At 45.2% G+C, this 19,521-nt stretch overlaps 1 long non-coding RNA gene across 1 annotated transcript; it reads left to right on the top strand.

Moving 5' to 3' along the window:
- The first annotated feature begins 9,128 nt into the window (after positions 1-9,128).
- Positions 9,129-9,481, top strand: LOC116988696. The gene is made up of 2 exons (XR_004416036.1): positions 9,129-9,166; positions 9,403-9,481. It is a non-coding gene; the product is annotated as an uncharacterized LOC116988696 (long non-coding RNA).
- The last annotated feature ends 10,040 nt before the right edge of the window (positions 9,482-19,521 follow it).

Below are 19,521 nucleotides of genomic sequence, written 5' to 3'. Positions count from 1 at the left end.
TGCCACCTCGCTTACTGCTTCACTCTGGCTGTTGATTTGCTTCTACACTGCGCTGGAAGTGACTGGCTTCCTGCATTTTGCAATGATACCGAGTACTGTTTTTGCTGCTAATTTACTCCTCGTTTCAGCCAGTCCAATTAATAAAAATAGATTGTAAATCTAACTTGTGAAATCGTCTTGAGTGCTTTAAACAGGTGGACTCCCAACAAGCCCACTCATTTATACAAACTGCGGCAAAGGACCACCCAGCACGAGTGCACAAAGCAGCAAAGTCATCATTAATATCAGTTGCCAGAGCAGTTCGGCAACATCAAGAGTGTTTAATTGTCATGAGTACCGACAATGGAACAATGAAATTCTTACTTGCAACAGCATTGGAGGCCTGTAAATGCAATGCATACAAATAACAGATACAAGGGGGAAAAGTTCAAATAATTTAATAACCGTGACATGCAAAAATCTCATGGTCCTTAGTGCCACCAAAGACAGTTCATACAGGTTCATAGTTGCGGTTAGTGTTGGGTAGGGTTCATGTGTCTGAGGTTTGTTGGGAAGAAGCTATTCTTGAATCCAGTGATCACAGTTTTCAAACACCTATACCTTCTTCCCGAGGGTAGACGTGAAATGGGAGTGTGACTAGGGTGATGTGGGAGTGATGATATTGGCTACCTTTTAAAGGTAGTGTCTCCCATAGATCTCACTTGGTTTGAAGGTCAGTACCAGTGCGGACAGGAAGGCACTACAACGGGTGGTGAAAACCGCTCAGTACATCATCGGTGCCCCGCTCCCTGCCATGGATGCCCTCCACCAAAAACGGTGTCTGAGACGGGCTGGGAAGATCATCAAAGACCCCTCCCACCCCAACCATGGACTGTTTGCCCTCCTCCCATCAGGGAGGCGGTACAGGAGCCTCAGGTCTCGTACTAGTATGATGAGGAACAGCTTCTACAACAACACTATCACATTGCTGAACTCGGAGTCCCGCTGATAGATTTCTCCAGTCTCTCCGTCCACATTGTTTGCTTATTCTGTATTTTTATTTCTATATTACACTATTACTACGGACTGACGCTAAACTGCATTTCGTTGTACTCATACTTGTATCTGTGCAATGACATTAAAGTTGAATTGAAAAAAAAAAAATTTGATGGACCAGGCAGTGTCTACCATTCTCTTTAATCTCCTTCCATCCTGAGCTTTTGAGTTTCCTAACTAGGAATTGATACAACCAGTCAGTATGCTCTCCACTGTACACCTGTAGAAGTTCAATAATGTATTCGCAAACATACCAAATCTTCTTAATGTTCCAAGGAAGTATTGTTGCCTTTCTTTATGATTGCATAATCATGCTCTCAATCATACCTCCCAGACAAATGTGTCCAGACTCCTCTGTGGCAAAACCTGGATGTCATATCCCATCATCAGGACAAACACACTAGAGGTAGCAGGACAGTTGCATCCAGGCAGATGGAAAATGTCCTGGGAATCCCTGATATGTAGCTACTATACCATAAATTCTCATGGATTCAGGCAAACATGGGAAGGAAACTTCCTTCTATTTAACACCTCCCACCCTCCTTCAGCTGAAGATTCAGAATTCCTCCATCCTGATCAACACTTGGAAGAAGCACTGAGACTAGCAGCGACTGCAAAAGGTCCTCTGGGTGGGGACTCGAGTGTGCATCAAGAATGGATTGGTAGGACCGCCACTGACTGAGTCTTAAAGGACAAGAGCTATGAAAGTGAGTCCACAGCAGGTTGAGGGTGAACAAACACAAGGATAAACCCGCCCGACCTCCCACTCATCTTTTTACTTGTGGCAGATGCATCTATCCAGGACAGCATTGGTGAGAGTGAGCTGTGCGTGATTCTTGTAGAGGCAAAGCCCTATTCATACCAAGGATGTCCATCATGTTGCAGGGCCTTGCCATCATATTTGATTCAGTATAGGGCTAGTAGAGCTTCTCAAATACTTGCTCATCAATTAGGGATGAGAAACCAAGTGTGGTCTTGCCAGTGATACCTGTATCCTAGAAATTTAAAAAAAAGAATAATTGGGAACATATTTTGGTCAAGCCTAAAAGATAGAGATCAGTTCATGTGCGGTGCAATTAGATGAATGTTCCACATTACTCCAGATATTTGATGTCCCTGTGGCAAAAATGCACAGAGAATTTCACACCAGATACTGTGACCATCACCAAAACACATAAAATACATAAAAATTTAACTAGAGATTGGTAATACGAGACAGAATTATTCCAGGGCATGATAACATTATACAGCAGACCCTTAGAATGCAGTTTGACATAAAGCAGAATTCTTATGGACATGTGCACTCACTGTGTACAATTGAGCGTTAAACATATGTGGATTATTAATGACCCTGCACATTATATAGAAATGTTATTTCACTATAACTTGTGCAAACACGCATTATCAACCATAACAGTTTACCAGATCATCTATAAGATAACAATGGCATGACACAATTTCAGATTCTAACACAGAGTAAAACATGAGGAAGACACTATGAGTGTTGTAAAAGCTCAAAAGTCAATGGACAAAATAACCAAAGGGATTACAGCAATATCATATTCAATTTAAAAGGATTTATAGGTGCAGACTTCCCGTGTAATGTTTCTACAATACACAATAACAATGTTTATAATAGGAAAACTGTTTAACAGGAAATACAAAAACACACAAACTCCTGGAGGAACTCAGCGGGTCAGGCAGTAACTTTGAGTAGCAGCGGAACAAGCACCATCTCCGGATTGAAGGAATGGGTGACATTTCGGGTCAAGACCCTTCTTCAGACTCATTCTGAAGAAGGTTCTTGACTCAAAACGTCACCCATTCTATCTATCCAGAGATGCTGCCTGTCCCGCTGAGTTACTCCAGCATTTTGTGTCTTTCCTGGTGATTTGATATTTATATTATATAGACTATTAAGAATAAAGCTGCTGAATAATTCTAGAATAACAATGCTTATACAGAAGAAATTTCCTATATTAGAAATCTAAGAGCAGTGAATACTAGTTGTTTTTGGTCACTCCGATTCAGTGAGATAAGATGTATTAAAAGACGGGCAGTGAATGTGGGAAGAAAGTTATTTTTAAGTGTGAGAGCGGCTATGATCTGGAACTCATTGTCTGCAGAGGTGATGGAAGGAGAATCAAAGAGGGATGTCTGAAATCAGATCAGTGCTAAGATAATTTGCAGGGACAATGGGTTAAACTTGGGAAACTATAAACTACTTTAGAGAGTCATCCCCATTATATACTTCCTCATAGAAGTATATAAAATAATGTTACCATATTAAAAAAATATATATATATAAAATGAGGAGAGACATATATAGGGCGGAGAGTCAGAACCTCTCTCCCATGATGGAAATGTCATAGACTTGTGGTCATAGCTTTACAATGAGAGGGGTAAAGTTTACAGGAGATATTAAGGGGAAACTTTTTTTCCACACAAAGAGTGGTGGGTGCCTGGAACACGCTGCATGGAGTGCTGATGGAGGCAGATATGATAATGGCAATTAAGAGATTTTGGGTAGGCATATAATTACGCAAGAAGTAGAGGGATATAGATCATGACAAGACGGGGGAGATTAGTTTAACTTGGCATCATATTAGGCATGGATATTGTGGGTAAAGCTCCCGTTCCTATACTGTTCTATATTCCGTGGGGTTAATGCAACCTTTTGTGCCACGCTACTCTATGATCCGCTTTCTGATCAGAATTACTTTGAACCCATTGACTAAAGTCAGTTATAATTCAATAGTCAGTTTGCAGCAAACTATTGATTTGATACAAATCTTTACCGCAAGCTAGTGAGTGACTCAACGTTTCATTGTCTGAAGTCCACACAGGAGTCGGTACCCAGTGGAGATGATGTGGTGGAAGAGCAGCGTGGAACAGGTGCATGCAGATCTGTTCAAGTCACTCTACCTTGCGAATGAGAAAAGCCAGTCAGTGCCCAATATTCACATTGACTCATTGGGTCATAATTCACTGACTGATCAATTTCACTGCCCTGCCTTCTCTCCTTGGCCCAGTAAACCTTTCCTTCTCAAGAACATATCTTATTCCCGTTCAAAGTTACAATGGAATCCATATCCACTGCTCTTTTAGAGGTGAATAACATGTTAATCAACATTCCAAGAGGATGGTAAGGACAAAGTAAAATGAAGTCCATTCAGACTCTCACCCCCCTCCTCCTTTTAACTAGTTCATGCCTGATTTGTGCCTTAAATCTACCTGCCTGGGTCCTGGGGCCCACAAGAGGTCAGGGGTGATATTGATCTCAATTTCTACATGCCCTGTTTACTCTCCTGCCTTTTATGTCACTTGCTTTGGGTTCCACCACTAAGTAGGTTCCGTATACCAATCAATTCCTGTAATCATTTTAACTGTCGCAATTAGCCGAGTACTTATACTTCTGTATTGGGAAATACAAGTCTCGAGTCTGCAACCTGTCCTAATTCTGCCCTTTTATCCCCGACATCATTTGTGTCCCGAGGGTCAATGTAGCCGTGCTGATGTGGGGGCAGGTCATGCAATGCAGTGCTTCATATGGGGTCTGTCCAGAGATCTGTCCAGCTGGAATATATCTTCCCATCCTGAGAATGCTCGCCCGTCTGTAGCCCAGCCGAGTGCCCGCAGCTGAGATTAGCTACTTCCACACAGGGAACATCGGACCCATATGGTTTAGTCCAAACCTTACATCAAATCATCAGGGAGATTCCCTGAGCCTGTCCCTTTGAAACGCTGTCTGCTCTTTTGAATGGCCCCATCCAATGAGGGCTTAAGCCCTTGGTAACCTTGATGGAAGCTGTCCAGACTACACCTGAATCCATTTACCTGATTATTTATTCTGATTAATTGCATGCAGATGTTGGGATTCTGCATCTGGAACGGCTCCAGTCCATCAAGTAATTAGTAAAAGAGACCGATAATCATCAATTTCCAGGTTGCACTGATGGTAACCATCAGGTGCCTGTCTGTGGTGCTGGAGCCCTGCTCCTGGGGTGCCTACAGGACTTGGGGTGGTGCATTGGTTGCAGACCCTTTCAGACTTGCTGTCTAAACGGTCAATCGCAGCGGGTCAGACTGAAGAGGTTCAATCTGAAGACAACGATTCCTCTCCCACCATGAAGGCTGGTGCTCTCTTAAGAATGGGATTGTGCGACTACAATGCAAATCATCAAACCATATAATACTGGTACAATTTAGTATCCAGCCAAACAAAAACAAAACACCATCCATCAACATTAAATTCTTCTCAATGTCGTTTATTGTCACACAGTTGTAATTAGTCCCATTGTTTAAATGAGCTGCTGTGACTGGACTACACAAGGAGGATGTATTGGAATAATATCTACATTTAGCCCAACATGGACAACTGTGGGTGATGTTTCAGGTCGAGAGCCTTCAGACGGGTCTTCACAAGAAATGTCACCCATTCCTTTTCTCCAGAGATGCTGCCTATCCAACTGCGTTACTCCTGCATTTTGTGTCTATCTTCAGTTTAAACCAGCATCTGCAGTTCCTTCCTACACATGGACAGAGGCATATTAAGCTACAAACCCGGAATATGAGAGTAAACCAGAGCACCTGGAGGAACCCCACACTGCCACAGGGAAAATGTGCAAACTCCACACAGACAGCATTTGTCACACATACAGCACTCGAAGTCGGGATCGAACCCGTGTCTCCGGCGCTGTGAGGAGGAAACTCTACTAGTTGCATCACTGTGCCACCCTGGAATTCGTTCCCCATTTACAGGGCCAATGATTCCTTCCCTTCTGCTAGCGCTCTGCTTCAGATCAGATCATCTAACTGGGAGCAGACAGGGAACAACCATGAAACCAGCAGGGTGTGCACCAGTAGCGATGAGGTATGACTGCCTATAATCCAGAGCTGGATTCAGGTGCTCAGAAAGCCACGGCTGAGATTGTTAATGGATCATATATTTGACATTCATTGTCAGCTTGAGTTTACATTCCTAATAGGATAAAGGAGTCAGACTTAGCAAAGTAAACTCAGGGAGCCAGCTATAGACCCTTGGAATGCCAAGTGAAAACAGCAGCTGTGTTTTAAAGGGACCTCAAACCTGCTTTGAAATACGAAAGCTCTTATTTAGAAGAAGAACTATTGATCATTAGTCTACTCGAGTTCCGCCTCTTTTCCCGAGAATCATGCCAGAGTGATGCTGTAAAACGAGTTTAGAGTACTAAGGAATTGTGTATCCCTGCATTTCGGCAGATCGAGGAATGGACAACTGACTACCAAAAAGATTGAGATAGGGAATAAATATTCTCTCTTGCTGAATTCAAGTGAGAAAAAATAACCCAATAAACACAAGACGTGAATACAGTATATATATATATATATTATGTGAAGGGTTCACATTACAGATAATCACAATTTAGATGGATGTCCAAGAATACAACCGCTCCATGATGCGGGCCATATATAATTGCTGCATGGCTCTCTGATAGATGTCAGTCTCTCGGTGAATTAAACATGAAGCCATGAAAGACCATGAGAGAAAGTTTCCATTTGGGACAACTTTACACATTCTCAGGATGGGCCAACTGCACAGGTTTTGAACTGCGACCATTATTGAATTGCAAAGAAAGTCAGCCAATTTGTTTCTGGCAAGTTGTCGTGAACATCAAAATGATTATCCGTTTTTAAGTGTGAGCCAGGATATCAGAGGAATTTGCTTGAATAATACCATGGTAATTTCACAGTGACTTAAGAGCAAAGACTTGGAGTACAACACTCCCTCAGTCTAGCACCAAATTCTAACCAGGACTACACAGCCTGAGCCTTCCTTTCAGACTTCAGAGATGGGAGATCGGCCAGCTTGCAAATCGAGCTGCTGCTGATGATATGGGAGGGAGGTGTTTGGTGGGGTGGGGTCATTAGGGTGATATTTTAAATATTCCAACACCACAGACCACATTCCAAGTCTCCTTCCATCAATTTGAACAAGGCACCATTTGGTGGCTGCTCACTGTTGGTGGATCTCCACAGCAGGAACAACTTATGGAAACATAGAAAATAGGTGCAGGAGTAGGCCATTCAGCCCTTCAAGCCAGCACCGCCATTCAATGTGATCACGGCTGATCATCCAAAATCAATACCCCGTTCCTGATTTTTCCCCATATCCCTTGATTCCTTTAGCCCTAAGAGCAAAATCTAACTCTCTCTTGAAAACATCCACGAATTGGCCTCCACTGCCTTCTGGGGCAGAGAATTCCACAGATTTCCGACTCTCTGGATGAAACTCCCCATTGCCTCCTTCAGTCGCATTCTCTGTGCCATGTATGTTTAGTAATCCACAGGTCAACCTTCAGATAAATGCCAATCATCAGCACCCAGACTGGTGTGGAATTACCTTATCTTTAAATATATGCTGATCTCTCCTTATCTCATCTCCAGTAAAGATTTAACCTGCAACAGACAAAGGTTTAATAGATGTACTGGCACCAATAATAGGAATTTGCATTCCCTACTGACACAGCTCTAACAATAGGGTCAGTAGTCCTCAGTGCTCACTTGGATCTCAGTAATAGTTTGAATCCTGAAACTAATTTTACTTCAACAATGTATTTTGTTAATAATGATATCTACAAGAACTACAATTTCGCAATTCTTACCCTGTATTCAGTGTAGCATCAAATTAATGCATTTTCTTATAATGTGTGAATGCCACTCATGTTAAACAATGGAGCCAGAAAGGATTTGAGAAACAGTAACACAGGGCTTAGCTACTCAAGATAGACACAAAACGCTGGAGTAACTCAGTGGGATAGGCAGCATCTCTGGAGAGAAGGAATGGGTGACGTTTCGGATCGAGACCGTTCTTCAGACTCAGCTACTCAGTCCCATGGCGACAGGGCTCTAGACTGTTGTTCTCTCTCACAGAGTCTTTGCTTCAGCTTGTACCTGAGCCCCAGGAATTTAGCATTCACATGGAATAACAGAGAGCTACCAGAGCTACCATCAAAGGCTTCTGGCAACATTTTCCATTTCCAACTATCCTGCTCCTTTCTCTCTGAAATTATATTAAGGTGGTATCTTTGTATGGAAGCACAAGGAACTGCACATGCTATAATCTTGAGCAAAGCACAAAGTGCTGGAGGAACTTTGCAGGTCAGGTAGCATCTGTGGAGGGAATGGAAAAGCGACGATTCGGGTAGAGACCCTTCTTCAGGCTGAGTTACTCCAGCACTTTGTGTTTTGGTATCTTTGTACTGCAGATTTACTGAAAGTCTTAACCTGCATTTCCCACTGATTGATTATGTACACACCAGCCAAACTCTACTAAAGGCCTGTGGCCTATACCCAGACTCACAGGTATGGCAGACCAAAACCTGAAACAGTTGTGTTCTATTCTTGATCTCACAGGGAATTACCAGCTAAGGCCATAGATGTGTTGATAGCCTGATTAATTTTGGAGAAGGAGTGGTCTGGAAATATTGCTGGTTCCTATTGTACATTCTCTGTAACACTGGTAATATAGGAGAGTAATAAATAGGTCAAAAGGCCTGCTCTGCCATTCCATACCATCTTGTCTGAATATGCCTTGCCCATTTATCTGACTATCCCTGCAACCTCTCATTCTCTTCGACAAAACTCAACCTTGAATATTGACACAGTGACGGAGCAGCTATCGTCTCTGGGGCTAGGAATTATAAAGGTTCACAATCATAAAAGTGAAGAGATCCCTTGCTATATCAGTATAAAATGCCCATTCCCTTATTCTTAGATCCTAATATAATTTTCCATTAGAAATTTGGTGGGTGCATGTGGACACAAGAGACTGCAGATGCTGAAATCTTGAGTGATAAACAAAGTGGTGGAGGAACTCAGCGGGTCAGGCAGCATCTGTTGAGGGGATGGACAGACGACTCTTAATATTTAACAGTGAATCATTGGATTCAGTTTAACATTTAATCTGGATAACAACACGTGGGCACTGTAGTATCCCTTATAATTATTTATTTTTTAATTAGAAGCAAATGTACAAGAGTAGAGCAATCGGCATATAAAATTATACAATTCATGTACAGCTTCAATTTTAACTTTTTGACTTTAAAATAGAAAAGAAAAGAGAAAAAACAAGAGAGAGAAAAAGTGAGAGGTGCAAAGAAAGGACCCCTAGACGACCTCTAGACGACCCCTAGACGACCTAGACTACTAGGTCCCCTAGACTACCTAGACTACTAGGTCCCCTAGACTACCTAGACTACTAGGACCCCTAGACTACCTAGACTACTAGGTGCAAAGATAGGTCCCCTAGACTACCTAGACTACTAGGTCCCCTAGACTACTAGGTCCCCTAGACTACCTAGACTACTAGGTCCCCTAGACTACTAGGTGCAAAGATAGGACCCCTAGACGACCAAAATAGTGTAGCCAAAGAATGGGTAAAAGAAAGAAAAGAAAAAAAAACGAACAAAAAGAAAAAGAGAGAAAAAAGTGGTGGTATACCTGCCTCTCGTCCCTCCCCACCCACCACATCCAACCCATAGTTGGATTTAAATCCAAAGTTGTGTTGCGCCATACTATCCTTGTAAGAATTCGGTGAAGGGTGTCCATGTCTTATAAATTCATAGGACATAGGAGCAGAACTAAGCCATTTGGCCCATCGAGTATACTCCGCCAACCTGTTCCCTCAACCTAATCGCTCAACCTATCTTTCCCTCAACATATTCTCCTGCCTTCTCCCCGTAACCTTTGACACCTGTACTAATTAGCACTCACTGCTGCTCCAGCATGTTGATTCGGAAATATGAACTTCAGGTTTCAATGGGGTACCCGAATATTTGTTATTTTTAATATTTGTTTACCCAAGGTCAACTTGGTTCTGGTCTAAATTTGCAAGATCAGTTTAAATTCCCCGTTCAAAATGAAAAGTGCTGGGGGGACTTCACAGGTCAGGCAACATCTAATGAGTGAATCGACAGACAATGTTTTGGGTTGGGACCCTTCTCCAGATTGAAGAAGGGTTGCGATGCAAAATATTGCCAGTTCATTCCCTCCACAGATGCTACTTGACTTGCTGCGTTCCTCCACCACTTTGTGTTTTAGTCAAGAATACACCATCTGCACTTCCTGTTAGCTCCTTCTCAGAGTTCAGACCAAATATATACCTCAACTCCATCACAGGTGACAGAATATTGACTGACATCTACTATAAACCTGCTTCCTGTGAGGACTCCATCCCCTACTCCCAATTCCTCCGTCTACGCCGCATCTGCACCCAGGATGAGGTGTTCCAAACCAGGGCATCGGAGATGTCCTCATTCTTTAGGGAACAGGGGTTCCCCTCTTCTACTATAGATGAGGCTCTCACCAGGGTCTCTTCTATACCCCGTAGCTCTGCTCTCACTCCCCATCCCCCCACTCGTAACGAGGGCAGAGTCCTCCTTGTCCTCACCTTCCACTCTACCAGCCATCACATACAACAAATAATCCTCCAACATTTTCGCCACCTCCAACGGGATCCCACCACTGGCCACATCTTCCCATCTCCCCTTTTGGCTTTCCGCAGAGACCGTTCCCTCTGTAACTCCCTGGTCAATGTGTTCCTTCCCACCCAAACTACCAGCTTTCCTGGCACTTTCCCTTGCAACTGCAGGAAATGCTACACTTGTCGCTTTACCTCCCCCCTTGACTCCATTCAAGGACCCAAGCAGTCTTTCCAGGTGCGGCAGAGGTTCACCTGCACCTCCTCCAACCTCATCTATTGCATCCGCTGTTCTAGGTGTCAGCTGCTCTACATCGGTGAGACCAAGCGTAGGCTTGGCGATCGCTTCGCCCAACACCTCCGCTCGGTTCGCAATAACCAACCTGATCTCCCGGTGGCTCAGCACTTCACCTCCCCCTCCCATTCTGAATCCGCCCTTTCTGTCCTGGGCCTCCTCCATGGCCAGAGTGAAGCCAACTGTAAATTGGAGGAGCAGCACCTCATATTTTGCTTGGGTAGTTTACACCCCAGCGGTATGAACATTGACTTCTCCAATTTCAGGTAGTCCCTGCTTTCTCCTTCTTTCCCCACCCCTGCCCAGCTCTCTCGCAGCCCACTGTCTCCGCCTCTTCCTTTCTTCTTCCCGCCCCCACATCAGTCTGAAGAAGGGTCTCGACCCGAAACGTCGCCTATTTCCTTCGCTCCATAGATGCTGCCTCATCCGCTGAGTTTCTCCAGCATTTTTGTCTACTAAAAGATGAGATTATTTAATGTTCCCACCATGCTATCTCTGAGAGCTTGCTGGGCACAGATTGACTGCAAGAATTCCTCGTCCCTGTGTGACCGGTGTATAAAATAATTAACAGGCGATAAAGGGTCTAGAGACATCCTGGGTTTGTGCAAACACTATATAATTTGAGGAGACTGTTGCAAATTGCACACGCTAGACTGAGAATCAGAGTTCACCGTGGCTGGGTCTCGTGCTCCTGTCAATTGTGTTTCTTCTCCACTGATTGAAAGTTTTAATTGTCCCCCAGGACCTTTCAAAACTCCCAGTCAAAGAGCAGGAACAGAGACCTTGAAACACTAAAGGCTGATTTGAAAATTGAGAGACATCAGTAATAGCTTAACTGTCTGCCCAAGCAAAACAAATTAAGGTAAATCAAAGAAGTCCAGATCATTTATTTTGTAGAATAACCCCTTTTATTTAAGGGCACGATTCCCACTGCTCTCTTCTATTTTCTCTTTCCCCTCTGCTAGTTTTGTGTCAGCTTACGAGTGTTAGAGAGGGTCATGGCCACTGCTTGCTGCCAGCTCTGAATGGAAACTTTAGGAGACCACATGATATGAACTCACACCTCCACATTCATGCTCCCTGCTGTCTGAACCTGGACATCATTCCGGCCCCCAATACACATGTAACCAGAGATAGACACAAAATGCTGTGTCTATCTTCGGTGTAAACCAGCATCTGCAGTTCCTTCCTAAACATACAACCAGTCTGAGGTCTGAGCCCAGCAAGTCAGAAACGGGCCGCGGAGGAGTTTTGAAAGTGGGGGGGCTGAACGATCACTGACCACTTCCATCCCTCCCTCCGCCCCGGCTCTCCAACACCCACGACCAGGTTGCTCAGAGCACAGCAGCGCCTCGTCCAAAGCCGGAGACATTGAAACATGTCTAGCCAAAAAAATGGGGGGTGGGGGAGCAGCCCCCCCCCCCCCCCCCCCCGGTTCCGCGGCCCATGAGAATGGAGCTGCCAACAGTTAAAAGAAAACCATAAAACTGACACTAAATCTTAGCCATGCCAAGGATTCTCAAAACCAAGCACGGAATATAAAGTGGAACCTTGATTCGCGCATCTAGCCACTGGATTCCCCTTCTTGTTTGGGCTCTAAGTTTTAACCCAGATCTAGAAGCACTCTGATTACTCAAGTCCGTGTTGACATGCGTGCAGTTTGCTCATCCAACCTGTAACTAACTACATGTTTTGCTCCTCTTAATCCCTTACGTTTTGCAAGGACACCAGAAGAATATTTTGGAAGTGCAGCTCCATATAGAGTTAATCTTCTCCGCCACAGTGCGTATTGCTGGCAGAGATGCGGGTGGGATTGCTGAGGTCTTGGGCTCACTTGATCCATGAAGCTTTCACTCTTAATAAATTTAGTTTTGAATTGCTGGAAATACAGATGATAGATACAGCCTTTCATCGCGCTGCGAATATCAGGCACAGAGTCTATCCAATAATGTTTATGATCTGTTTTGAAAATGTTTCAGAACACTTGATTGTAGCCAGCGGGTTTTCATCTTAGGTGACTTAATGTTGTTTGGCACAAGCAGGGATCAGTAATGTCAAAAATGAAATCCATATTTCTGTTGTTTCGGTTGTTTGCAGAGACGACGGAAGGGGACGAGGATTCGCGCCACATCCCAGCCGTCAACTTACCTCGTCTGTGAGGTTTCATCGCCGGCATATGGTCGTGTCTCCCTCCAGCTGTGGGCAATTCCCGTCCTGATCTCCTCCCCTCCGTTAGCATCGTGTAACACGATCAAAGGCTGACTACAAGCCCCGCCATAGACTTCTTAGTTCGATTAACCTTGTGGCTCTCTCTCAACCTCGGCAAAATTAAACCCGGGATCTCCAGACTCTGCTGTACTTGATTAGTCAACGCTTGATATTTCATTACTTTGAGTCCGAAGATCACATTTATAAATTATTCTATATGTTTGCATAATGTTTGTATATTTGCAACAGCGGAGCGTGATCACACTGCAATCACTGCACGCTGTGCATTATCACGCTATGATAGCAAACCCAAGATTGCCTCAACCTTTTGATCCCAGCATTGCCTAAAATCAACCTGATGTTTTGCTCTTAGAACTTGGAGTAAAGGTCTCTTCTTCTTCATCGGTAGGAGCATTGAGTATTAAAGTTGCCAGGTCATGTAGCAACTGCATACATTTTGTCTGGGCCGCATCTGGGGAATTGTGTGCAGTTCTGGTGACCACACGAGAGGAAGGATGTGAAGGGTTTATTGAAACAATCAGAAGATAGTCCACATCGGGAAGGAGCCATACGGGACTCTGTATGGAGATATGAATCTGGCCAGGTGATCGAAGTTTCCATGGGGAAGCATTGTAGGGACCAGTCATGGTAAACGTGAGAGCTTTAAGATAGTTATGGATAAGGATAAGACTGAAAGTGCAAAACTGGTGGAAGAATAATTACAGCAGTGTTAAAACAGGAACTGAGGAAAGCAGATTGGAAACGGCTGTTTGGGGGTAAACATGTGGATTTTCTTTTAAAGGCCAGCTGGCGAGAGCAGGACTGAGGATGAAACACAAGGATGGCAACGTTCAGGAACAATGGATGACGAGAGCTCTTGTAAATTTAGTCAAAAAGAAAAAGATAAGCATATGTAAGGTTGATAGGATTTTCCTACATTACTGAGGTAGGGAAGAGAGAAGATTCCTGTGATCTTGACAACGATTGTTGCATCCTCTTTGACTTCAGTGAGGTCCCAGAAGATTGTAGAATACCCAATGCTGTTTCTTTGCTTAAGAACCACAATTGGTAAAATCCAGAAGATTATAGAGCGGTTATATAGGATTATTGGAAAAGATTCTTTGGGATATGATTTACTCACATTTGGAATAGCAAGGGCCTATTTGACAGTCAGAAGAGTGGAGAAGGTCCATTCTCCACTCCATTTGATTGAGTTTCTAGAGTAGGTGACAAAATGATTGATTGGAGTAAGGTGGTGGACGTTGTCTACATGGACTTTAGTAAAGCATTCAGACTAAATAGAGTGGGGGGACGGTAAAGAGGTGGGGGTGGGACAAATTCTGCCAGTGAGGTAGATACGGGCGGGCGGGCGGGGGGGGGGGGGTGATAGTTGGTTTCACCAATCTGTAGCCAGTATTCTCGGGAGGGTTCCAGGTCTCCCAGCCCTTCCCACCTCTGCTTCCGAACATCTCGCTGAGCGGCCGGGTCTCCAGGGACTCGTTCCTGGAACAGGAATAGAGAGAATTTGTTTCACAAATGTGACAAAAAAAGTTGTGAGCGCTTGGAAAGCTGGAAAAAAGTATTTGGGTCGAGAAGGAGTCAGAAGTCCATAAATCAGCCTTGCCTTCAGATATGGCCCAGGTTGGTTGTTCATGGGTCAGAATGTTCAATGGCAGAGCGTCCAGAAGGTCCATGAAGCGGCAACAGTGAATGGGTAAGACGGATATCCCACAACGTGGTCCACAGGGTTATACTGCAGATTGTGCATTGGGGGTTTGGTGTAACGCAGGCACTAATTCATGTCCAACCTGAATTGGACATTTCAGATTTCCTGGGTCCCAGTGGGCAATTGAGCACACATTAACGTGTATAAGGTTAATTTCAGCAGTGTCTGTGAACAGTGTTTCGAGCGCTGTATTCTGAACACCAGTAATCTCCTGGGCCTTGTTCAGAGAGTGGTCCTCAGTACAGGTGCGGCATTGGTGGCCTCAAACGCCTCTCAGTAGTCGCCTCCATTTCCACGTCGCTCCGTTTGCGTGTCCGGGGAGTGTGCGAGCGGTCTGAATCTCTTCGACTTTCCCCAGGGTCAGACCATCTCAGTGACCGGATCAGCGCTCCTGTGACTGCCCTCATACACGAGATTCGATAGGGCCACTTCTCAGAAAGAAACAATCAAACGTTTCCAGGGTGCAGACAGCGCCACCCTCGCCCTCTGAGGATTGATATGTTAGCTTCTGTTATGGTGTCCACATTTTACCCTCTAAACTTTGACCATCAGTTTGTTTTGCATTGAATCCCAAGAAACCAATGTTTGACAATTTCTGATAGGAAACGCTTTGTCAGCATTAATGTCTTATGTCACGGAACTAGTGAGCGTGTAAATAGTGAGAGAAGATGATTTAACAGTGGCCCATTGCAAACCCCGTGCCAAATCCTTCACGCTGTGATTCTGCGCGCTTTAAAACCACTTTAATCCGTCACTGTTGTAGGGAAATTGCTAATCAAGGTTTCAAAGGTCTTTTATTGTCACATGTACCAATTAAGGTACAGTGATATGCGAATTACCATACAAAATATAAGCACAGTAAATAGTGAGAGAAGATGATTTAACAGTGGCCCATTGCAAACCCCGTGCCAAATCCTTCACGCTGTGAATCCGTCACTGTTGTAGGGAAATTGCTAATCAAGGTTTCAAAGGTCTTTTATTGTCACATGTACCAGTGATATGCGAATTACCATACAAAATATAAGCACAGTAATGGACGGGGAGTAAAGAAGGGTCTCAACCCGAAATGTTACCCATTCCTTCTCTCCAGAGATGCTGCCTGTCCCGCTGAGTTACTCCAGCATTTTGTGTCTATCTAAGTGCTTAAGATCATGTCATTTTAGTTGCTTGATCAGTGAACTTTGGACAGACACGACGGTGAGCTGCCAATTGTACTTCCAGGTACATGTTGATGTTACCCTTTCCCTGCATATAATAGACACAAGAGACTGCAGATGCTGGAAAATTGAGCACAGAACAAACTGCTGCAAGAGTTTAGCGGGTCAGGTGGCATCTGTAGACGGGAATTAGTAGCCGATACCCTTCCTCTGGGTTGAAAGAGTGGTGGGGGTTGACCAGGATAAAGGGGATGGGCCAGAGTTGGTGTGTTCGATAGGTGGCTCTAGGCGAGGTGGGGGTGGGGGTGGGGGTGGGGGGGGGGGAGGGTGGCTTTAACCCCCTTCCTGCTTTCTCCCCACATCCCTTGATTCCGTTAGTCCTAAGAGCTATATCTAACTCTCTCTTGAAACATCCAGTGGATTGGCCTCCACGGACTGATTTTTGATTAGTAAGTGTGTCAAGGGTTATTGGGAGAAGGCAGGAGAATGGGGTTGAGTGGGACAGATAGATCAGCTATGATTGAATGGCAGAGAGACTCGATGGGCTGAATGGCTTAATTCTGCTCCTATGACATGAATTTATGAGAACAGAGAATTCAAAGTATATGAGGTGGAAAATGAGGCGGTTCCTCAGGTTTGGCCTCGCCATAGCAGCGTATGAAGGGGCCGAGGCCAATCAGGTTGATTGAGTGAATTGATTGAAAGAAAGATACAACATGGAAACAGGCCCTTCAGCCATGGAGTCCACGACAACAATCCATCACTAGTATACATAAGTTCTATGTTATGTCCCTTTCTTGCCCATTCGCGACACATTTGAGGTAATTTAAAGAGGCCAATTAACCTATAAACCCTCACGCCTTCGGGATAGAACTGGGATCGCCAGAGAACGTACATACATACGCCACACAGAGAGCAGCCGAGGTCAGGGTCGAGCCCGGGTCTCTGGCGCTGTGAGGTCGCAGCTCCACCGGCTGCGCCACCGTGCAGCTGCTAAGGGAGTGTGGGGGTGATTGAAATAGCTGGCCATCGTGAGCTCCAGGTGGCCATGCGCAAGTGCTCCGCAAAGCAGTTGCCCAGTCTGTCTGTGCTTGGTCTCGCCGATGGAGAGGAGGCCACGTCGAGAGCGCCGAGGGAAAAAGAGCGGGTCGGAGGAAGTGCGTGTGATTCACCTCTCTGCTCTCTGGGTCCAGAGGAAGGGCCGCTGCAGTAGTTTTGGAAATGCAAATCAGATCAATGGTCCCTCACTGGACGAGCGTGTAGCCCATGGGTAAATGTGAAATGGGACACCAGAGCCATCGGTATCGCCGAACGTGGCGGAATTGCCGCCAAGTTGGAGAAGTGATTTTGGATCAAATACCAAATCCTGTCGTTGGTGAAATTCGCTATCTGGGTCACACCCGTGTGATGTTCAATCAGCTGTAGCATACGGCACTATGTACAAAATAGGGTAGAATTATCAACTCGCTCAGAACAGAAAGCGCCCTCGCGACCCTATTTAATTTAGTCACGAATCTGGTGGAGCAGCTTCCTAATGAACAATTTAATGACATGACGCGGTCACATGCGCCATTCAGATGGCTCTCCGACCCAGAATATAATTAATGAACAGCGGAAATCAATGCGTCTTTGTTGCTTGTACAAGATGATGTTGGTTCGTTGAAATTAAATTCCCAACAGTGACTGTTGATAATCGCTGGTAATATTTTATAATTTTTACCCTTCGAAAACACCCAAAATAAAATAAACTAAAGTTGAGACACAAGGAATTGTAGATATTCGAATCGTTTGCAAAACACAAAGTCCTGGAGCAAATCAGCGGATCTGGCAGCGTCTTTGGAGGGAGTGGACATGACGTCTCGGGTCAGGATCCTTCAGATTGATTGTATTAGGGGAGAGAAAGCTGAAAAAGGTGGGGCGGGATAAAGCTTGGCAAGTGATAGGTGGATACAGGTTGGGGGGTGATTGGCAGATAGGTGGAGTAAGTGACAAGGATGACAAAAGAGTATTAGATAAGGAATGAAGAGTGAAATGTAAAGCCCGAGGGTGGGTTATACATGGAGTGGGGGTGGGTGGGGTGGGTGGGGTGGGGGGGGGGGGGGGGGGGGGGGGGGCTAAAGTTATGGTCCAATAAGAAGTTTGAATAGGAAAAAGGAGGGAAATTCCAATGGGAATACTTCTGAAATAGATGCAAACCTCTGGCTTCCACGGGGAGGACGTTCCCATCGGTTAGAGCAACATTTCCTGAAGAGGAACCGACACGTTTTGTGTTTAGCGGGCAGATGTCAGATTAAATCGGAGACACAAGGAGTTGCAGATGCTGGAAGCTAGAATAAAAGAAAGAGTGAAGGAGGGTCCCGACCCGAAACGTCGCCTATCCCCCCCCCCCCCCCCCCCCCCCCCCCCCCCTCAGATGTTGCCTGGACCGCTTTGCCTTGAGGCTTTGTGTTGTACTTTGCCAGAATAAATCCTTGTCCTCGTGGCCCTTTCCCGGTTTCTGGAAGTTTTCGATCTTTTGATTTTGTCAGAGTTGCGGCGGGTTCCTGGCTATTCCGCTCTGTGCAGTAAATACTGGCAGCTAATCTCGCTCCTGGCCTCGGCTTTGAATTCTTCACTTCCAATCGCTGTTGTCCAAGACTGCCAAACCTGATCTCCTTCCAAATCAAATTCTCGTGGAGGAACCGCTGATTTTCCCCGTGTCGCCAACTCGCCCGTCACCCACCAACCAGTCATATTTCCAATCAAATTAACATTGGTTTATATCATCCAAAGGGCGCTTGGCAAGACAGGGACTAACCGCACGCCCCAATCCAGCATTGCCGACTTCATTGAAGATTTAGATTTAGGCCAGGGTCGGGCATATTCTCCCAGTGTTCCCCGCACAGTTCCTCAGCATTCAGATCGAATCACCCCACGACACAAATCCAACTAGAGGAAACCCCGAGGGAACGAGCAAACCTCCGACAAGCTGCCTGCGCATCCCAGGCTTCCAATCTTATACAATAATCGCCCCCCTTCCCCGTCTCGCTTTCCCGAGATCTCACTCCAGTGCATACCTATTTCTCCCGCTGCTCCACCCTTCTCCCCTTACACCTATACCTCTCCCTCCAACTTCACATTTCACGCCTCTTCTTTGCTTACTGAAGCCCTTCTTTCCCTTTTTTTAATCTCTAGCCTTTGTCACTTTCTTCATCCACCTATCACTTGCCAGGCAGACACAGAGAGCTGGAGTAACTCAGCGGGTCGGGCAGCATCTCTGGAGAAAAGGACTATGACCCGCTGAGTTACTCCAGCTTTTTGTGTCTGTCTTCGGTTTAAACCCGCATCTGCAGTTCCTCTCTTTCACTTGCCCGGCTTTCCGGCTTTCTCCCCCTCCCCCACTGCAATCAGTCTGAAGAAGGGTCCCGCCTGTCCGTTCCTCCACAGATGCTGCCTGACCCACGGAATTCCTCCAGCACTTTGTGTTTTGCTCAAGATTCCAGCACCTGAAGTTGCTGGTGTCTCCTACCCTAATCTAATACCTCGATATGTTTGTTACTTACACTACCTACCGGAGCGAAACTAATTCACTTCCTAAAGTTTCAGATAAATTAACGAGAGACAACTATCCCGGGGCCAACTTAAATTGAGTCGAACCCAA

The sequence above is a fragment of the Amblyraja radiata genome, chromosome 28 (genome assembly GCF_010909765.2).
Source record: "Amblyraja radiata isolate CabotCenter1 chromosome 28, sAmbRad1.1.pri, whole genome shotgun sequence".
NCBI lineage: Eukaryota > Metazoa > Chordata > Chondrichthyes > Rajiformes > Rajidae > Amblyraja > Amblyraja radiata.
The sequence above is the reverse complement of the archived record's forward strand: the minus strand, read 5'-3'. Positions and strand labels throughout refer to the sequence as shown.